We start from the raw sequence: 27,095 nt of genomic DNA on the forward strand, positions 1-27,095 counted from the left end.
CAGGCTACAGTCTACATTATAGACTGTCAGTACACTCACCATACTTAATAACCAGGCTACAGTCTACATTATAGACTGTCAGTACACTCACCATACTTAATAACCATTACTACAGTCTACATTATAGACTGTCAGTACACTCACCATACTTAATAACCATTACTACAGTCTACATTATAGACTGTCAGTACACTCACCATACTTAATAACCAGGCTACAGTCTACATTATAGACTGTCAGTACACTCACCATACTTAATAACCATTACTACAGTCTACATTATAGACTGTCAGTACACTCACCATACTTAATAACCATTACTACAGTCTACATTATAGACTGTCAGTACACTCACCAAACTTAATAACCATTACTACAGTCTACATTATAGACTGTCAGTACACTCACTCAGCTTAATAACCAGGCTACAGTCTACATTATAGACTGTAGTACACTCACCATACTTAATAACCATTACTACAGTCTACATTATAGACTGTCAGTACACTCACTCAGCTTAATAACCAGGCTACAGTCTACATTATAGACTGTCAGTACACTCACCATACTTAATAACCATTACTACAGTCTACATTATAGACTGTCAGTACACTCACCATACTTAATAACCAGGCTACAGTCTACATTATAGACTGTAGTACACTCACCATACTTAATAACCATTACTACAGTCTACATTATAGACTGTCAGTACACTCACCATACTTAATAACCATTACTACAGTCTACATTATAGACTGTCAGTAAACTCACCATACTTAATAACCATTACTACAGTCTACATTATAGACTGTCAGTACACTCACTATACTTAATAACCATTACTACAGTCTACATTATAGACTGTCAGTACACTCACCAAACTTAATAACCATTACTACAGTCTACATTATAGACTGTCAGCACACTCACTATACTTAATAACCATTACTACAGTCTACATTCTAGACTGTCAGTACACTCACCATACTTAATAACCATTACTACAGTCTACATTATAGACTGTCAGTACACTCACCATACTTAATAACCAGGCTACAGTCTACATTATAGACTGTCAGTACACTCACCAAACTTAATAACCATTACTACAGTCTACATTATAGACTGTCAGTACACTCACCATACTTAATAACCAGGCTACAGTCTACATTATAGACTGTCAGTACACTCACCATACTTAATAACCATTACTACAGTCTACATTATAGACTGTCAGTACACTCACCATACTTAATAACGAGGCTACAGTATACATTATAGACTGTCAGTACACTCACCATACTTAATAACCATTGCTACAGTCAACATTATAGACTGTCAGTACACTCACTATACTTAATAACCATTACTACAGTCTACATTATAGACTGTCAGTACACTCACCATACTTAATAACCATTACTACAGTCTACATTATAGACTGTCAGTACACTCACCATACTTAATAACCATTACTACAGTCTACATTATAGACTGTCAGTACACTCAGCTTAATAACCAGGCTACAGTCTACATTATAGACTGTCAGTACACTCACTCAGCTTAATAACCAGGCTACAGTCTACATTATAGACTGTCAGTACACTCACCATACTTAATAACCATTACTACAGTCTACATTATAGACTGTCAGTAAACTCACCATACTTAATAACCATTACTACAGTCTACATTATAGACTGTCAGTACACTCACCATACTTAATAACCATTACTACAGTCTACATTATAGACTGTCAGTACACTCACCATACTTAATAACCATTACTACAGTCTACATTATAGACTGTCAGTACACTCACCATACTTAATAACCATTACTACATTCTACATTATAGACTGTCAGTACACTCACCATACTTAATAACCATTACTACAGTCTACATTATAGACTGTCAGTACACTCACCATACTTAATAACCAGGCTACAGTCTACATTATAGACTGTCAGTACACTCACCATACTTAATAACCATTGCTACAGTCAACATTATAGACTGTCAGTACACTCACTATACTTAATAACCATTACTACAGTCTACATTATAGACTGTCAGTACACTCACCATACTTAATAACCATTACTACAGTCTACATTATAGACTGTCAGTACACTCAGCTTAATAACCAGGCTACAGTCTACATTATAGACTGTCAGTACACTCACTCAGCTTAATAACCAGGCTACAGTCTACATTATAGACTGTCAGTACACTCACCATACTTAATAACCATTACTACAGTCTACATTATAGACTGTCAGTACACTCACCATACTTAATAACCATTACTACAGTCTACATTATAGACTGTCAGTACACTCACCATACTTAATAACCATTACTACAGTCTACATTATAGACTGTCAGTACACTCACCATACTTAATAACCATTACTAGTCTACATTATAGACTGTCAGTACACTCACCATACTTAATAACCATTACTACATTCTACATTATAGACTGTCAGTACACTCACCATACTTAATAACGAGGCTACAGTATACATTATAGACTGTCAGTACACTCACCATACTTAATAACCATTGCTACAGTCAACATTATAGACTGTCAGTACACTCACCATACTTAATAACCATTACTAAGTCTACATTATAGACTGTAAGTAAACTCACCATACTTAACCATTGCTACAGTCTACATTATAGACTGTCAGTAAACTCACCATACTTAATAACCATTACTACAGTCTACATTATAGACTGTCAGTACACTCAGCTTAATAACCAGGCTACAGTCTACATTATAGACTGTCAGTACACTCACTCAGCTTAATAACCAGGCTACAGTCTACATTATAGACTGTCAGTACACTCACCATACTTAATAACCATTACTACAGTCTACATTATAGACTGTCAGTACACTCACCATACTTAATAACCATTACTACAGTCTACATTATAGACTGTCAGTACACTCACCATACTTAATAACCAGGCTACAGTCTACATTATAGACTGTCAGTACACTCACCATACTTAATAACCAGGCTACAGTCTACATTATAGACTGTCAGTACACTCACCATACTTAATAACCATTACTACATTCTACATTATAGACTGTCAGTACACTCACCATACTTAATAACCATTACTACAGTCTACATTATAGACTGTCAGTACACTCACCATACTTAATAACCATTACTACAGTCTACATTATAGACTGTCAGTACACTCACCAAACTTAATAACCATTACTACAGTCTACATTATAGACTGTCAGCACACTCACTATACTTAATAACCATTACTACAGTCTACATTCTAGACTGTCAGTACACTCACCATACTTAATAACCATTACTACAGTCTACATTATAGACTGTCAGTACACTCACCATACTTAATAACCAGGCTACAGTCTACATTATAGACTGTCAGTACACTCACCATACTTAATAACCATTACTACAGTCTACATTATAGACTGTCAGTACACTCACCATACTTAATAACGAGGCTACAGTATACATTATAGACTGTCAGTACACTCACTCAGCTTAATAACCATTACTACAGTCTACATTATAGACTGTCAGTACACTCACCATACTTAATAACCATTACTACAGTCTACATTATAGACTGTCAGTACACTCACCATACTTAATAACCATTACTACAGTCTACATTATAGACTGTCAGTACACTCACCATACTTAATAACCATTACTACATTCTACATTATAGACTGTCAGTACACTCACCATACTTAATAACCATTACTACAGTCTACATTATAGACTGTCAGTACACTCACCATACTTAATAACCAGGCTACAGTCTACATTATAGACTGTCAGTACACTCACCATACTTAATAACCATTGCTACAGTCAACATTATAGACTGTCAGTACACTCACTATACTTAATAACCATTACTACAGTCTACATTATAGACTGTCAGTACACTCACCATACTTAATAACCATTACTACAGTCTACATTATAGACTGTCAGTACACTCAGCTTAATAACCAGGCTACAGTCTACATTATAGACTGTCAGTACACTCACTCAGCTTAATAACCAGGCTACAGTCTACATTATAGACTGTCAGTACACTCACCATACTTAATAACCATTACTACAGTCTACATTATAGACTGTCAGTACACTCACCATACTTAATAACCATTACTACAGTCTACATTATAGACTGTCAGTACACTCACCATACTTAATAACCATTACTACAGTCTACATTATAGACTGTCAGTACACTCACCATACTTAATAACCATTACTACAGTCTACATTATAGACTGTCAGTACACTCAGCTTAATAACCAGGCTACAGTCTACATTATAGACTGTCAGTACACTCACTCAGCTTAATAACCAGGCTACAGTCTACATTATAGACTGTCAGTACACTCACCATACTTAATAACCATTACTACAGTCTACATTATAGACTGTCAGTAAACTCACCATACTTAATAACCATTACTACAGTCTACATTATAGACTGTCAGTACACTCACCATACTTAATAACCATTACTACAGTCTACATTATAGACTGTCAGTACACTCACCATACTTAATAACCATTACTACAGTCTACATTATAGACTGTCAGTACACTCACCATACTTAATAACCATTACTACATTCTACATTATAGACTGTCAGTACACTCACCATACTTAATAACCATTACTACAGTCTACATTATAGACTGTCAGTACACTCACCATACTTAATAACCAGGCTACAGTCTACATTATAGACTGTCAGTACACTCACCATACTTAATAACCATTGCTACAGTCAACATTATAGACTGTCAGTACACTCACTATACTTAATAACCATTACTACAGTCTACATTATAGACTGTCAGTACACTCACCATACTTAATAACCATTACTACAGTCTACATTATAGACTGTCAGTACACTCAGCTTAATAACCAGGCTACAGTCTACATTATAGACTGTCAGTACACTCACTCAGCTTAATAACCAGGCTACAGTCTACATTATAGACTGTCAGTACACTCACCATACTTAATAACCATTACTACAGTCTACATTATAGACTGTCAGTACACTCACCATACTTAATAACCATTACTACAGTCTACATTATAGACTGTCAGTACACTCACCATACTTAATAACCATTACTACAGTCTACATTATAGACTGTCAGTACACTCACCATACTTAATAACCATTACTAGTCTACATTATAGACTGTCAGTACACTCACCATACTTAATAACCATTACTACATTCTACATTATAGACTGTCAGTACACTCACCATACTTAATAACGAGGCTACAGTATACATTATAGACTGTCAGTACACTCACCATACTTAATAACCATTGCTACAGTCAACATTATAGACTGTCAGTACACTCACCATACTTAATAACCATTACTAAGTCTACATTATAGACTGTAAGTAAACTCACCATACTTAACCATTGCTACAGTCTACATTATAGACTGTCAGTAAACTCACCATACTTAATAACCATTACTACAGTCTACATTATAGACTGTCAGTACACTCAGCTTAATAACCAGGCTACAGTCTACATTATAGACTGTCAGTACACTCACTCAGCTTAATAACCAGGCTACAGTCTACATTATAGACTGTCAGTACACTCACCATACTTAATAACCATTACTACAGTCTACATTATAGACTGTCAGTACACTCACCATACTTAATAACCATTACTACAGTCTACATTATAGACTGTCAGTACACTCACCATACTTAATAACCAGGCTACAGTCTACATTATAGACTGTCAGTACACTCACCATACTTAATAACCAGGCTACAGTCTACATTATAGACTGTCAGTACACTCACCATACTTAATAACCATTACTACATTCTACATTATAGACTGTCAGTACACTCACCATACTTAATAACCATTACTACAGTCTACATTATAGACTGTCAGTACACCCACCATACTTAATAACCATTACTACAGTCTACATTATAGACTGTCAGTACACTCACCAAACTTAATAACCATTACTACAGTCTACATTATAGACTGTCAGCACACTCACTATACTTAATAACCATTACTACAGTCTACATTCTAGACTGTCAGTACACTCACCATACTTAATAACCATTACTACAGTCTACATTATAGACTGTCAGTACACTCACCATACTTAATAACCAGGCTACAGTCTACATTATAGACTGTCAGTACACTCACCATACTTAATAACCATTACTACAGTCTACATTATAGACTGTCAGTACACTCACCATACTTAATAACGAGGCTACAGTATACATTATAGACTGTCAGTACACTCACTCAGCTTAATAACCATTACTACAGTCTACATTATAGACTGTCAGTACACTCACCATACTTAATAACCATTACTACAGTCTACATTATAGACTGTCAGTACACTCACCATACTTAATAACCATTACTACAGTCTACATTATAGACTGTCAGTACACTCACCATACTTAATAACCATTACTACATTCTACATTATAGACTGTCAGTACACTCACCATACTTAATAACCATTACTACAGTCTACATTATAGACTGTCAGTACACTCACCATACTTAATAACCAGGCTACAGTCTACATTATAGACTGTCAGTACACTCACCATACTTAATAACCATTGCTACAGTCAACATTATAGACTGTCAGTACACTCACTATACTTAATAACCATTACTACAGTCTACATTATAGACTGTCAGTACACTCACCATACTTAATAACCATTACTACAGTCTACATTATAGACTGTCAGTACACTCAGCTTAATAACCAGGCTACAGTCTACATTATAGACTGTCAGTACACTCACTCAGCTTAATAACCAGGCTACAGTCTACATTATAGACTGTCAGTACACTCACCATACTTAATAACCATTACTACAGTCTACATTATAGACTGTCAGTACACTCACCATACTTAATAACCATTACTACAGTCTACATTATAGACTGTCAGTACACTCACCATACTTAATAACCATTACTACAGTCTACATTATAGACTGTCAGCACACTCACCATACTTAATAACCATTACTAGTCTACATTATAGACTGTCAGTACACTCACCATACTTAATAACCATTACTACATTCTACATTATAGACTGTCAGTACACTCACCATACTTAATAACCATTACTACAGTCTACATTATAGACTGTCAGTACACTCACCATACTTAATAACCAGGCTACAGTCTACATTATAGACTGTCAGTACACTCACCATACTTAATAACCATTACTACAGTCTACAATATAGACTGTCAGTACACTCACCATACTTAATAACGAGGCTACAGTATACATTATAGACTGTCAGTACACTCACCATACTTAATAACCATTGCTACAGTCAACATTATAGACTGTCAGTACACTCACCATACTTAATAACCATTACTAAGTCTACATTATAGACTGTAAGTAAACTCACCATACTTAACCATTGCTACAGTCTACATTATAGACTGTCAGTAAACTCACCATACTTAATAACCATTACTACAGTCTACATTATAGACTGTCAGTACACTCAGCTTAATAACCAGGCTACAGTCTACATTATAGACTGTCAGTACACTCACTCAGCTTAATAACCAGGCTACAGTCTACATTATAGACTGTCAGTACACTCACCATACTTAATAACCATTACTACAGTCTACATTATAGACTGTCAGTACACTCACCATACTTAATAACCATTACTACAGTCTACATTATAGACTGTCAGTACACTCACCATACTTAATAACCAGGCTACAGTCTACATTATAGACTGTCAGTACACTCACCATACTTAATAACCAGGCTACAGTCTACATTATAGACTGTCAGTACACTCACCATACTTAATAACCATTACTACATTCTACATTATAGACTGTCAGTACACTCACCATACTTAATAACCATTACTACAGTCTACATTATAGACTGTCAGTACACTCACCATACTTAATAACCATTACTACAGTCTACATTATAGACTGTCAGTACACTCACCATACTTAATAACCATTACTACAGTCTACATTATAGACTGTCAGTACACTCACCAAACTTAATAACCATTACTACAGTCTACATTATAGACTGTCAGCACACTCACTATACTTAATAACCATTACTACAGTCTACATTCTAGACTGTCAGTACACTCACCATACTTAATAACCATTACTACAGTCTACATTATAGACTGTCAGTACACTCACCATACTTAATAACCAGGCTACAGTCTACATTATAGACTGTCAGTACACTCACCATACTTAATAACCATTACTACAGTCTACATTATAGACTGTCAGTACACTCACCATACTTAATAACGAGGCTACAGTATACATTATAGACTGTCAGTACACTCACCATACTTAATAACCATTGCTACAGTCAACATTATAGACTGTCAGTACACTCACCATACTTAATAACCATTACTAAGTCTACATTATAGACTGTAAGTAAACTCACCATACTTAACCATTGCTACAGTCTACATTATAGACTGTCAGTAAACTCACCATACTTAATAACCATTACTACAGTCTACATTATAGACTGTCAGTACACTCAGCTTAATAACCAGGCTACAGTCTACATTATAGACTGTCAGTACACTCACTCAGCTTAATAACCAGGCTACAGTCTACATTATAGACTGTCAGTACACTCACCATACTTAATAACCATTACTACAGTCTACATTATAGACTGTCAGTACACTCACCATACTTAATAACCAGGCTACAGTCTACATTATAGACTGTCAGTACACTCACCATACTTAATAACCAGGCTACAGTCTACATTATAGACTGTCAGTACACTCACCATACTTAATAACCATTACTACAGTCTACATTATAGACTGTCAGTACACTCACCATACTTAATAACCATTACTACAGTCTACATTATAGACTGTCAGTACACTCACCATACTTAATAACCAGGCTACAGTCTACATTATAGACTGTCAGTACACTCACCATACTTAATAACCATTACTACAGTCTACATTATAGACTGTCAGTACACTCACCATACTTAATAACCATTACTACAGTCTACATTATAGACTGTCAGTACACTCACCAAACTTAATAACCATTACTACAGTCTACATTATAGACTGTCAGTACACTCACTCAGCTTAATAACCAGGCTACAGTCTACATTATAGACTGTAGTACACTCACCATACTTAATAACCATTACTACAGTCTACATTATAGACTGTCAGTACACTCACCATACTTAATAACCATTACTACAGTCTACATTATAGACTGTCAGTACACTCACCATACTTAATAACCATTGCTACCGTCAACATTATAGACTGTCAGTACACTCACTATACTTAATAACCATTACTACAGTCTACATTATAGACTGTCAGTACACTCACCATACTTAATAACCATTACTACAGTCTACATTATAGACTGTCAGTACACTCACCATACTTAATAACCATTACTACAGTCTACATTATAGACTGTCAGTACACTCAGCTTAATAACCAGGCTACAGTCTACATTATAGACTGTCAGTACACTCACTCAGCTTAATAACCAGGCTACAGTCTACATTATAGACTGTCAGTACACTCACCATACTTAATAACCATTACTACAGTCTACATTATAGACTGTCAGTAAACTCACCATACTTAATAACCATTACTACAGTCTACATTATAGACTGTCAGTACACTCACCATACTTAATAACCATTACTACATTCTACATTATAGACTGTCAGTACACTCACCATACTTAATAACCATTACTACAGTCTACATTATAGACTGTCAGTACACTCACCATACTTAATAACCATTACTACAGTCTACATTATAGACTGTCAGTACACTCACCAAACTTAATAACCATTACTACAGTCTACATTATAGACTGTCAGCACACTCACTATACTTAATAACCATTACTACAGTCTACATTCTAGACTGTCAGTACACTCACCATACTTAATAACCATTACTACAGTCTACATTATAGACTGTCAGTACACTCACCATACTTAATAACCAGGCTACAGTCTACATTATAGACTGTCAGTACACTCACCATACTTAATAACCATTACTACAGTCTACATTATAGACTGTCAGTACACTCACCATACTTAATAACGAGGCTACAGTATACATTATAGACTGTCAGTACACTCACCATACTTAATAACCATTGCTACAGTCAACATTATAGACTGTCAGTACACTCACCATACTTAATAACCATTACTAAGTCTACATTATAGACTGTAAGTAAACTCACCATACTTAACCATTGCTACAGTCTACATTATAGACTGTCAGTAAACTCACCATACTTAATAACCATTACTACAGTCTACATTATAGACTGTCAGTACACTCAGCTTAATAACCAGGCTACAGTCTACATTATAGACTGTCAGTACACTCACCATACTTAATAACCATTACTACAGTCTACATTATAGACTGTCAGTACACTCACCATACTTAATAACCATTACTACAGTCTACATTATAGACTGTCAGTACACTCAGCTTAATAACCAGGCTACAGTCTACATTATAGACTGTCAGTACACTCACCATACTTAATAACCATTACTACAGTCTACATTATAGACTGTCAGTACACTCACCATACTTAATAACCATTACTACAGTCTACATTATAGACTGTCAGTACACTCACCATACTTAATAACCATTACTACAGTCTACATTATAGACTGTCAGTACACTCACCATACTTAATAACCATTACTACAGTCTACATTATAGACTGTCAGTACACTCAGCTTAATAACCAGGCTACAGTCTACATTATAGACTGTCAGTACACTCACTCAGCTTAATAACCAGGCTACAGTCTACATTATAGACTGTCAGTACACTCACCATACTTAATAACCATTACTACAGTCTACATTATAGACTGTCAGTACACTCACCATACTTAATAACCAGGCTACAGTCTACATTATAGACTGTCAGTACACTCACCATACTTAATAACCAGGCGACAGTCTACATTATAGACTGTCAGTACACTCACCATACTTAATAACCATTACTACAGTCTACATTATAGACTGTCAGTACACTCACCATACTTAATAACCATTACTACAGTCTACATTATAGACTGTCAGTACACTCACCATACTTAATAACCATTACTACAGTCTACATTATAGACTGTCAGTACACTCAGCTTAATAACCAGGCTACAGTCTACATTATAGACTGTCAGTACACTCACCATACTTAATAACCAGGCTACAGTCTACATTATAGACTGTCAGTACACTCACCATACTTAATAACCAGGCGACAGTCTACATTATAGACTGTCAGTACACTCACCATACTTAATAACCATTACTACAGTCTACATTATAGACTGTCAGTACACTCACCATACTTAATAACCATTACTACAGTCTACATTATAGACTGTCAGTACACTCACCATACTTAATAACCATTACTACAGTCTACATTATAGACTGTCAGTACACTCACTCAGCTTAATAACCAGGCTACAGTCTACATTATAGACTGTCAGTACACTCACCATACTTAATAACCAGGCTACAGTCTACATTATAGACTGTCAGTACACTCAGCTTAATAACCAGGCTACAGTCTACATTATAGACTGTCAGTACACTCACCATACTTAATAACCAGGCTACAGTCTACATTATAGACTGTCAGTACACTCACCATACTTAATAACCATTACTACAGTATACATTATAGACTGTCAGTACACTCACCATACTTAATAACCATTGCTACAGTCAACATTATAGACTGTCAGTACACTCACCATACTTAATAACCATTACTACAGTCTACATTATAGACTGTCAGTACACTCACCATACTTAATAACCATTACTACAGTCTACATTATAGACTGTCAGTACACTCACCATACTTAATAACCATTACTACAGTCTACATTATAGACTGTCAGTACACTCAGCTTAATAACCAGGCTACAGTCTACATTATAGACTGTCAGTACACTCACTCAGCTTAATAACCAGGCTACAGTCTACATTATAGACTGTCAGTACACTCACCATACTTAATAACCATTACTACAGTCTACATTATAGACTGTCAGTAAACTCACCATACTTAATAACCATTACTACAGTCTACATTATAGACTGTCAGTACACTCACCATACTTAATAACCATTACTACATTCTACATTATAGACTGTCAGTACACTCACCATACTTAATAACCATTACTACAGTCTACATTATAGACTGTCAGTAAACTCACCATACTTAATAACCATTACTACAGTCTACATTATAGACTGTCAGTACACTCACCATACTTAATAACCATTACTACAGTCTACATTATAGACTGTCAGTACACTCACCATACTTAATAACCATTACTACAGTCTACATTATAGACTGTCAGTACACTCACCATACTTAATAACCATTACTACATTCTACATTATAGACTGTCAGTACACTCACCATACTTAATAACCATTACTACAGTCTACATTATAGACTGTCAGTACACTCACCATACTTAATAACCATTACTACAGTCTACATTATAGACTGTCAGTACACTCACCAAACTTAATAACCATTACTACAGTCTACATTATAGACTGTCAGCACACTCACTATACTTAATAACCATTACTACAGTCTACATTCTAGACTGTCAGTACACTCACCATACTTAATAACCATTACTACAGTCTACATTATAGACTGTCAGCACACTCACTATACTTAATAACCATTACTACAGTCTACATTCTAGACTGTCAGTACACTCACCATACTTAATAACCATTACAACAGTCTACATTATAGACTGTCAGTACACTCACCATACTTAATAACGAGGCTACAGTATACATTATAGACTGTCAGTACACTCACCATACTTAATAACCATTACTACAGTCTACATTATAGACTGTCAGTACACTCACCATACTTAATAACCATTACTAAGTCTACATTATAGACTGTAAGTAAACTCACCATACTTAACCATTGCTACAGTCTACATTATAGACTGTCAGTAAACTCACCATACTTAATAACCATTACTACAGTCTACATTATAGACTGTCAGTACACTCAGCTTAATAACCAGGCTACAGTCTACATTATAGACTGTCAGTACACTCACTCAGCTTAATAACCAGGCTACAGTCTACATTATAGACTGTCAGTACACTCACCATACTTAATAACCATTACTACAGTCTACATTATAGACTGTCAGTACACTCACCATACTTAATAACCATTACTACAGTCTACATTATAGACTGTCAGTACACTCACCATACTTAATAACCAGGCTACAGTCTACATTATAGACTGTCAGTACACTCACCATACTTAATAACCAGGCTACAGTCTACATTATAGACTGTCAGTACACTCACCATACTTAATAACCATTACTACAGTCTACATTATAGACTGTCAGTACACTCACCATACTTAATAACCATTACTACAGTCTACATTATAGACTGTCAGTACACTCACCATACTTAATAACCAGGCTACAGTCTACATTATAGACTGTCAGTACACTCACCATACTTAATAACCATTACTACAGTCTACATTATAGACTGTCAGTACACTCACCATACTTAATAACCATTACTACAGTCTACATTATAGACTGTCAGTAAACTCACCATACTTAATAACCATTACTACAGTCTACATTATAGACTGTCAGTACACTCAGCTTAATAACCAGGCTACAGTCTACATTATAGACTGTCAGTACACTCACTCAGCTTAATAACCAGGCTACAGTCTACATTATAGACTGTCAGTACACTCACCATACTTAATAACCATTACTACAGTCTACATTATAGACTGTCAGTACACTCACCATACTTAATAACCATTACTACAGTCTACATTATAGACTGTCAGTACACTCACCATACTTAATAACCAGGCTACAGTCTACATTATAGACTGTCAGTACACTCACCATACTTAATAACCAGGCTACAGTCTACATTATAGACTGTCAGTACACTCACCATACTTAATAACCATTACTACAGTCTACATTATAGACTGTCAGTACACTCACCATACTTAATAACCATTACTACAGTCTACATTATAGACTGTCAGTACACTCACCATACTTAATAACCATTACTACAGTCTACATTATAGACTGTCAGTACACTCAGCTTAATAACCAGGCTACAGTCTACATTATAGACTGTCAGTACACTCACTCAGCTTAATAACCAGGCTACAGTCTACATTATAGACTGTCAGTACACTCACCATACTTAATAACCATTACTACAGTCTACATTATAGACTGTCAGTAAACTCACCATACTTAATAACCATTACTACAGTCTACATTATAGACTGTCAGTACACTCACCATACTTAATAACCATTACTACATTCTACATTATAGACTGTCAGTACACTCACCATACTTAATAACCATTACTACAGTCTACATTATAGACTGTCAGTAAACTCACCATACTTAATAACCATTACTACAGTCTACATTATAGACTGTCAGTACACTCACCATACTTAATAACCATTACTACAGTCTACATTATAGACTGTCAGTACACTCACCATACTTAATAACCATTACTACAGTCTACATTATAGACTGTCAGTACACTCACCATACTTAATAACCATTACTACATTCTACATTATAGACTGTCAGTACACTCACCATACTTAATAACCATTACTACAGTCTACATTATAGACTGTCAGTACACTCACCATACTTAATAACCATTACTACAGTCTACATTATAGACTGTCAGTACACTCACCAAACTTAATAACCATTACTACAGTCTACATTATAGACTGTCAGCACACTCACTATACTTAATAACCATTACTACAGTCTACATTCTAGACTGTCAGTACACTCACCATACTTAATAACCATTACTACAGTCTACATTATAGACTGTCAGCACACTCACTATACTTAACAACCATTACTACAGTCTACATTCTAGACTGTCAGTACACTCACCATACTTAATAACCATTACAACAGTCTACATTATAGACTGTCAGTACACTCACCATACTTAATAACGAGGCTACAGTATACATTATAGACTGTCAGTACACTCACCATACTTAATAACCATTACTACAGTCTACATTATAGACTGTCAGTACACTCACCATACTTAATAACCATTACTAAGTCTACATTATAGACTGTAAGTAAACTCACCATACTTAACCATTGCTACAGTCTACATTATAGACTGTCAGTACACTCACCATACTTAATAACCATTACTACAGTCTACATTATAGACTGTCAGTACACTCAGCTTAATAACCAGGCTACAGTCTACATTATAGACTGTCAGTACACTCACTCAGCTTAATAACCAGGCTACAGTCTACATTATAGACTGTCAGTACACTCACCATACTTAATAACCATTACTACAGTCTACATTATAGACTGTCAGTAAACTCACCATACTTAATAACCATTACTACAGTCTACATTATAGACTGTCAGTACACTCACCATACTTAATAACCATTACTACATTCTACATTATAGACTGTCAGTACACTCACCATACTTAATAACCATTACTACAGTCTACATTATAGACTGTCAGTAAACTCACCATACTTAATAACCATTACTACAGTCTACATTATAGACTGTCAGTACACTCACCATACTTAATAACCATTACTACAGTCTACATTATAGACTGTCAGTACACTCACCATACTTAATAACCATTACTACAGTCTACATTATAGACTGTCAGTACACTCACCATACTTAATAACCATTACTACATTCTACATTATAGACTGTCAGTACACTCACCATACTTAATAACCATTACTACAGTCTACATTATAGACTGTCAGTACACTCACCATACTTAATAACCATTACTACAGTCTACATTATAGACTGTCAGTACACTCACCAAACTTAATAACCATTACTACAGTCTACATTATAGACTGTCAGCACACTCACTATACTTAATAACCATTACTACAGTCTACATTCTAGACTGTCAGTACACTCACCATACTTAATAACCATTACTACAGTCTACATTATAGACTGTCAGCACACTCACTATACTTAATAACCATTACTACAGTCTACATTCTAGACTGTCAGTACACTCACCATACTTAATAACCATTACAACAGTCTACATTATAGACTGTCAGTACACTCACCATACTTAATAACGAGGCTACAGTATACATTATAGACTGTCAGTACACTCACCATACTTAATAACCATTACTACAGTCTACATTATAGACTGTCAGTACACTCACCATACTTAATAACCATTACTAAGTCTACATTATAGACTGTAAGTAAACTCACCATACTTAACCATTGCTACAGTCTACATTATAGACTGTCAGTAAACTCACCATACTTAATAACCATTACTACAGTCTACATTATAGACTGTCAGTACACTCAGCTTAATAACCAGGCTACAGTCTACATTATAGACTGTCAGTACACTCACTCAGCTTAATAACCAGGCTACAGTCTACATTATAGACTGTCAGTACACTCACCATACTTAATAACCATTACTACAGTCTACATTATAGACTGTCAGTACACTCACCATACTTAATAACCATTACTACAGTCTACATTATAGACTGTCAGTACACTCACCATACTTAATAACCAGGCTACAGTCTACATTATAGACTGTCAGTACACTCACCATACTTAATAACCAGGCTACAGTCTACATTATAGACTGTCAGTACACTCACCATACTTAATAACCATTACTACAGTCTACATTATAGACTGTCAGTACACTCACCATACTTAATAACCATTACTACAGTCTACATTATAGACTGTCAGTACACTCACCATACTTAATAACCAGGCTACAGTCTACATTATAGACTGTCAGTACACTCACCATACTTAATAACCATTACTACAGTCTACATTATAGACTGTCAGTACACTCACCATACTTAATAACCATTACTACAGTCTACATTATAGACTGTCAGTAAACTCACCATACTTAATAACCATTACTACAGTCTACATTATAGACTGTCAGTACACTCAGCTTAATAACCAGGCTACAGTCTACATTATAGACTGTCAGTACACTCACTCAGCTTAATAACCAGGCTACAGTCTACATTATAGACTGTCAGTACACTCACCATACTTAATAACCATTACTACAGTCTACATTATAGACTGTCAGTACACTCACCATACTTAATAACCATTACTACAGTCTACATTATAGACTGTCAGTACACTCACCATACTTAATAACCAGGCTACAGTCTACATTATAGACTGTCAGTACACTCACCATACTTAATAACCAGGCTACAGTCTACATTATAGACTGTCAGTACACTCACCATACTTAATAACCATTACTACAGTCTACATTATAGACTGTCAGTACACTCACCATACTTAATAACCATTACTACAGTCTACATTATAGACTGTCAGTACACTCACCATACTTAATAACCATTACTACAGTCTACATTATAGACTGTCAGTACACTCAGCTTAATAACCAGGCTACAGTCTACATTATAGACTGTCAGTACACTCACTCAGCTTAATAACCAGGCTACAGTCTACATTATAGACTGTCAGTACACTCACCATACTTAATAACCATTACTACAGTCTACATTATAGACTGTCAGTAAACTCACCATACTTAATAACCATTACTACAGTCTACATTATAGACTGTCAGTACACTCACCATACTTAATAACCATTACTACATTCTACATTATAGACTGTCAGTACACTCACCATACTTAATAACCATTACTACAGTCTACATTATAGACTGTCAGTAAACTCACCATACTTAATAACCATTACTACAGTCTACATTATAGACTGTCAGTACACTCACCATACTTAATAACCATTACTACAGTCTACATTATAGACTGTCAGTACACTCACCATACTTAATAACCATTACTACAGTCTACATTATAGACTGTCAGTACACTCACCATACTTAATAACCATTACTACATTCTACATTATAGACTGTCAGTACACTCACCATACTTAATAACCATTACTACAGTCTACATTATAGACTGTCAGTACACTCACCATACTTAATAACCATTACTACAGTCTACATTATAGACTGTCAGTACACTCACCAAACTTAATAACCATTACTACAGTCTACATTATAGACTGTCAGCACACTCACTATACTTAATAACCATTACTACAGTCTACATTCTAGACTGTCAGTACACTCACCATACTTAATAACCATTACTACAGTCTACATTATAGACTGTCAGCACACTCACTATACTTAACAACCATTACTACAGTCTACATTCTAGACTGTCAGTACACTCACCATACTTAATAACCATTACAACAGTCTACATTATAGACTGTCAGTACACTCACCATACTTAATAACGAGGCTACAGTATACATTATAGACTGTCAGTACACTCACCATACTTAATAACCATTACTACAGTCTACATTATAGACTGTCAGTACACTCACCATACTTAATAACCATTACTAAGTCTACATTATAGACTGTAAGTAAACTCACCATACTTAACCATTGCTACAGTCTACATTATAGACTGTCAGTAAACTCACCATACTTAATAACCATTACTACAGTCTACATTATAGACTGTCAGTACACTCAGCTTAATAACCAGGCTACAGTCTACATTATAGACTGTCAGTACACTCACTCAGCTTAATAACCAGGCTACAGTCTACATTATAGACTGTCAGTACACTCACCATACTTAATAACCATTACTACAGTCTACATTATAGACTGTCAGTACACTCACCATACTTAATAACCATTACTACAGTCTACATTATAGACTGTCAGTACACTCACCATACTTAATAACCAGGCTACAGTCTACATTATAGACTGTCAGTACACTCACCATACTTAATAACCAGGCTACAGTCTACATTATAGACTGTCAGTACACTCACCATACTTAATAACCATTACTACAGTCTACATTATAGACTGTCAGTACACTCACCATACTTAATAACCATTACTACAGTCTACATTATAGACTGTCAGTACACTCACCATACTTAATAACCAGGCTACAGTCTACATTATAGACTGTCAGTACACTCACCATACTTAATAACCATTACTACAGTCTACATTATAGACTGTCAGTACACTCACCATACTTAATAACCATTACTACAGTCTACATTATAGACTGTCAGTAAACTCACCATACTTAATAACCATTACTACAGTCTACATTATAGACTGTCAGTACACTCAGCTTAATAACCAGGCTACAGTCTACATTATAGACTGTCAGTACACTCACTCAGCTTAATAACCAGGCTACAGTCTACATTATAGACTGTCAGTACACTCACCATACTTAATAACCATTACTACAGTCTACATTATAGACTGTCAGTACACTCACCATACTTAATAACCATTACTACAGTCTACATTATAGACTGTCAGTACACTCACCATACTTAATAACCAGGCTACAGTCTACATTATAGACTGTCAGTACACTCACCATACTTAATAACCAGGCTACAGTCTACATTATAGACTGTCAGTACACTCACCATACTTAATAACCATTACTACAGTCTACATTATAGACTGTCAGTACACTCACCATACTTAATAACCATTACTACAGTCTACATTATAGACTGTCAGTACACTCACCATACTTAATAACCATTACTACAGTCTACATTATAGACTGTCAGTACACTCACCATACTTAATAACCATTACTACAGTCTACATTATAGACTGTCAGTACACTCACCATACTTAATAACCATTACTACAGTCTACATTATAGACTGTCAGTACACTCAGCTTAATAACCAGGCTACAGTCTACATTATAGACTGTCAGTACACTCACTCAGCTTAATAACCAGGCTACAGTCTACATTATAGACTGTCAGTACACTCACCATACTTAATAACCATTACTACAGTCTACATTATAGACTGTCAGTACACTCACCATACTTAATAACCAGGCTACAGTCTACATTATAGACTGTCAGTACACTCACCATACTTAATAACCAGGCGACAGTCTACATTATAGACTGTCAGTACACTCACCATACTTAATAACCATTACTACAGTCTACATTATAGACTGTCAGTACACTCACCATACTTAATAACCATTACTACAGTCTACATTATAGACTGTAAGTAAACTCACCATACTTAACCATTGCTACAGTCTACATTATAGACTGTCAGTAAACTCACCATACTTAATAACCATTACTACAGTCTACATTATAGACTGTCAGTACACTCAGCTTAATAACCAGGCTACAGTCTACATTATAGACTGTCAGTACACTCACTCAGCTTAATAACCAGGCTACAGTCTACATTATAGACTGTCAGTACACTCACCATACTTAATAACCATTACTACAGTCTACATTATAGACTGTCAGTACACTCACCATACTTAATAACCATTACTACAGTCTACATTATAGACTGTCAGTACACTCACCAAACTTAATAACCATTACTACAGTCTACATTATAGACTGTCAGCACACTCACTATACTTAATAACCATTACTACAGTCTACATTCTAGACTGTCAGTACACTCACCATACTTAATAACCATTACTACAGTCTACATTATAGACTGTCAGTACACTCACCATACTTAATAACCAGGCTACAGTCTACATTATAGACTGTCAGTACACTCACCATACTTAATAACCATTACTACAGTCTACATTATAGACTGTCAGTACACTCACCATACTTAATAACGAGGCTACAGTATACATTATAGACTGTCAGTACACTCACCATACTTAATAACCATTACTACAGTCTACATTATAGACTGTCAGTACACTCACCATACTTAATAACCATTACTAAGTCTACATTATAGACTGTAAGTAAACTCACCATACTTAACCATTGCTACAGTCTACATTATAGACTGTCAGTAAACTCACCATACTTAATAACCATTACTACAGTCTACATTATAGACTGTCAGTACACTCAGCTTAATAACCAGGCTACAGTCTACATTATAGACTGTCAGTACACTCACTCAGCTTAATAACCAGGCTACAGTCTACATTATAGACTGTCAGTACACTCACCATACTTAATAACCATTACTACAGTCTACATTATAGACTGTCAGTACACTCACCATACTTAATAACCATTACTACAGTCTACATTATAGACTGTCAGTACACTCACCATACTTAATAACCAGGCTACAGTCTACATTATAGACTGTAGCCTGGTTATTAAGACTGTCAGTACACTCACCATACTTAATAACCAGGCTACAGTCTACATTATAGACTGTCAGTACACTCACCATACTTAATAACCATTACTACAGTCTACATTATAGACTGTCAGTACACTCACCATACTTAATAACCATTACTACAGTCTACATTATAGACTGTCAGTACACTCACCATACTTAATAACCAGGCTACAGTCTACATTATAGACTGTCAGTACACTCACCATACTTAATAACCATTACTACAGTCTACATTATAGACTGTCAGTACACTCACCATACTTAATAACCATTACTACAGTCTACATTATAGACTGTCAGTAAACTCACCATACTTAATAACCATTACTACAGTCTACATTATAGACTGTCAGTACACTCAGCTTAATAACCAGGCTACAGTCTACATTATAGACTGTCAGTACACTCACTCAGCTTAATAACCAGGCTACAGTCTACATTATAGACTGTCAGTACACTCACCATACTTAATAACCATTACTACAGTCTACATTATAGACTGTCAGTACACTCACCATACTTAATAACCATTACTACAGTCTACATTATAGACTGTCAGTACACTCACCATACTTAATAACCAGGCTACAGTCTACATTATAGACTGTCAGTACACTCACCATACTTAATAACCAGGCTACAGTCTACATTATAGACTGTCAGTACACTCACCATACTTAATAACCATTACTACAGTCTACATTATAGACTGTCAGTACACTCACCATACTTAATAACCATTACTACAGTCTACATTATAGACTGTCAGTACACTCACCATACTTAATAACCATTACTACAGTCTACATTATAGACTGTCAGTACACTCACCATACTTAATAACCATTACTACAGTCTACATTATAGACTGTCAGTACACTCACCATACTTAATAACCATTACTACAGTCTACATTATAGACTGTCAGTACACTCAGCTTAATAACCAGGCTACAGTCTACATTATAGACTGTCAGTACACTCACTCAGCTTAATAACCAGGCTACAGTCTACATTATAGACTGTCAGTACACTCACCATACTTAATAACCATTACTACAGTCTACATTATAGACTGTCAGTACACTCACCATACTTAATAACCAGGCTACAGTCTACATTATAGACTGTCAGTACACTCACCATACTTAATAACCAGGCGACAGTCTACATTATAGACTGTCAGTACACTCACCATACTTAATAACCATTACTACAGTCTACATTATAGACTGTCAGTACACTCACCATACTTAATAACCATTACTACAGTCTACATTATAGACTGTCAGTACACTCACCATACTTAATAACCATTACTACAGTCTACATTATAGACTGTCAGTACACTCACCATACTTAATAACCATTACTACAGTCTACATTATAGACTGTCAGTACACTCACCATACTTAATAACCAGGCTACAGTCTACATTATAGACTGTCAGTACACTCACCATACTTAATAACCATTACTACAGTCTACATTATAGACTGTCAGTACACTCACCATACTTAATAACCATTACTACAGTCTACATTATAGACTGTCAGTACACTCACCATACTTAATAACCATTACTACAGTCTACATTATAGACTGTCAGTACACTCACCATACTTAATAACCATTACTACAGTCTACATTATAGACTGTCAGTACACTCAGCTTAATAACCAGGCTACAGTCTACATTATAGACTGTCAGTACACTCACCATACTTAATAACCAGGCTACAGTCTACATTATAGACTGTCAGTACACTCACCATACTTAATAACCATTACTACAGTATACATTATAGACTGTCAGTACACTCACCATACTTAATAACCATTACTACAGTCTACATTATAGACTGTCAGTACACTCACCATACTTAATAACCATTACTACAGTCTACATTATAGACTGTCAGTACACTCACCATACTTAATAACCATTACTACAGTCTACATTATAGACTGTCAGTACACTCACCATACTTAATAACCATTACTACAGTCTACATTATAGACTGTCAGTACACTCAGCTTAATAACCAGGCTACAGTCTACATTATAGACTGTCAGTACACTCACTCAGCTTAATAACCAGGCTACAGTCTACATTATAGACTGTCAGTACACTCACCATACTTAATAACCATTACTACAGTCTACATTATAGACTGTCAGTAAACTCACCATACTTAATAACCATTACTACAGTCTACATTATAGACTGTCAGTACACTCACCATACTTAATAACCATTACTACATTCTACATTATAGACTGTCAGTACACTCACTCAGCTTAATAACCATTACTACAGTCTACATTATAGACTGTCAGTACACTCACCATACTTAATAACCATTACTACATTCTACATTATAGACTGTCAGTACACTCACCATACTTAATAACCATTACTACAGTCTACATTATAGACTGTCAGTACACTCACCATACTTAATAACCATTACTACATTCTACATTATAGACTGTCAGTACACTCACTCAGCTTAATAACCATTACTACAGTCTACATTATAGACTGTCAGTACACTCACCATACTTAATAACCATTACTACATTCTACATTATAGACTGTCAGTACACTCACCATACTTAATAACCATTACTACAGTCTACATTATAGACTGTCAGTACACTCACCATACTTAATAACCAGGCTACAGTCTACATTATAGACTGTCAGTACACTCACCATACTTAATAACCATTACTACAGTCTACATTATAGACTGTCAGTACACTCACCATACTTAATAACGAGGCTACAGTATACATTATAGACTGTCAGTACACTCACCATACTTAATAACCATTGCTACAGTCAACATTATAGACTGTCAGTACACTCACCATACTTAATAACCATTACTAAGTCTACATTATAGACTGTAAGTAAACTCACCATACTTAACCATTGCTACAGTCTACATTATAGACTGTCAGTAAACTCACCATACTTAATAACCATTACTACATTCTACATTATAGACTGTCAGTACACTCACTCAGCTTAATAACCATTACTACAGTCTACATTATAGACTGTCAGTACACTCACCATACTTAATAACCATTACTACATTCTACATTATAGACTGTCAGTACACTCACCATACTTAATAACCATTACTACAGTCTACATTATAGACTGTCAGTACACTCACCATACTTAATAACCATTACTACAGTCTACATTATAGACTGTCAGTACACTCACCATACTTAATAACCATTACTACAGTCTACATTATAGACTGTCAGTACACTCACCATACTTAATAACCATTACTACAGTCTACATTATAGACTGTCAGTACACTCACCATACTTAATAACCATTACTACAGTCTACATTATAGACTGTCAGTACACTCAGCTTAATAACCAGGCTACAGTCTACATTATAGACTGTCAGTACACTCACTCAGCTTAATAACCAGGCTACAGTCTACATTATAGACTGTCAGTACACTCACCATACTTAATAACCATTACTACAGTCTACATTATAGACTGTCAGTAAACTCACCATACTTAATAACCATTACTACAGTCTACATTATAGACTGTCAGTACACTCACCATACTTAATAACCATTACTACATTCTACATTATAGACTGTCAGTACACTCACTCAGCTTAATAACCATTACTACAGTCTACATTATAGACTGTCAGTACACTCACCATACTTAATAACCATTACTACATTCTACATTATAGACTGTCAGTACACTCACCATACTTAATAACCATTACTACAGTCTACATTATAGACTGTCAGTACACTCACCATACTTAATAACCATTACTACATTCTACATTATAGACTGTCAGTACACTCACTCAGCTTAATAACCATTACTACAGTCTACATTATAGACTGTCAGTACACTCACCATACTTAATAACCATTACTACATTCTACATTATAGACTGTCAGTACACTCACCATACTTAATAACCATTACTACAGTCTACATTATAGACTGTCAGTACACTCACCATACTTAATAACCAGGCTACAGTCTACATTATAGACTGTCAGTACACTCACCATACTTAATAACCATTACTACAGTCTACATTATAGACTGTCAGTACACTCACCATACTTAATAACGAGGCTACAGTATACATTATAGACTGTCAGTACACTCACCATACTTAATAACCATTGCTACAGTCAACATTATAGACTGTCAGTACACTCACCATACTTAATAACCATTACTAAGTCTACATTATAGACTGTAAGTAAACTCACCATACTTAACCATTGCTACAGTCTACATTATAGACTGTCAGTAAACTCACCATACTTAATAACCATTACTACATTCTACATTATAGACTGTCAGTACACTCACTCAGCTTAATAACCATTACTACAGTCTACATTATAGACTGTCAGTACACTCACCATACTTAATAACCATTACTACATTCTACATTATAGACTGTCAGTACACTCAGCTTAATAACCAGGCTACAGTCTACATTATAGACTGTCAGTACACTCACTCAGCTTAATAACCAGGCTACAGTCTACATTATAGACTGTCAGTACACTCACCATACTTAATAACCATTACTACAGTCTACATTATAGACTGTCAGTAAACTCACCATACTTAATAACCATTACTACAGTCTACATTATAGACTGTCAGTACACTCACCATACTTAATAACCATTACTACATTCTACATTATAGACTGTCAGTACACTCACTCAGCTTAATAACCATTACTACAGTCTACATTATAGACTGTCAGTACACTCACCATACTTAATAACCATTACTACATTCTACATTATAGACTGTCAGTACACTCACCATACTTAATAACCATTACTACAGTCTACATTATAGACTGTCAGTACACTCACCATACTTAATAACCAGGCTACAGTCTACATTATAGACTGTCAGTACACTCACCATACTTAATAACCATTACTACAGTCTACATTATAGACTGTCAGTACACTCACCATACTTAATAACGAGGCTACAGTATACATTATAGACTGTCAGTACACTCACCATACTTAATAACCATTGCTACAGTCAACATTATAGACTGTCAGTACACTCACCATACTTAATAACCATTACTAAGTCTACATTATAGACTGTAAGTAAACTCACCATACTTAACCATTGCTACAGTCTACATTATAGACTGTCAGTAAACTCACCATACTTAATAACCATTACTACATTCTACATTATAGACTGTCAGTACACTCACTCAGCTTAATAACCATTACTACAGTCTACATTATAGACTGTCAGTACACTCACCATACTTAATAACCATTACTACATTCTACATTATAGACTGTCAGTACACTCACCATACTTAATAACCATTACTACAGTCTACATTATAGACTGTCAGTACACTCACCATACTTAATAACCAGGCTACAGTCTACATTATAGA

The sequence above is a fragment of the Petromyzon marinus genome, unplaced genomic scaffold (genome assembly GCF_048934315.1).
Source record: "Petromyzon marinus isolate PM22_M1 ecotype Great Lakes invasive population unplaced genomic scaffold, UKy_Petmar_22M1.pri1.0 PM_G_Scaffold_48, whole genome shotgun sequence".
In the NCBI taxonomy this organism is placed as follows: Eukaryota; Metazoa; Chordata; class Hyperoartia; order Petromyzontiformes; family Petromyzontidae; genus Petromyzon; species Petromyzon marinus.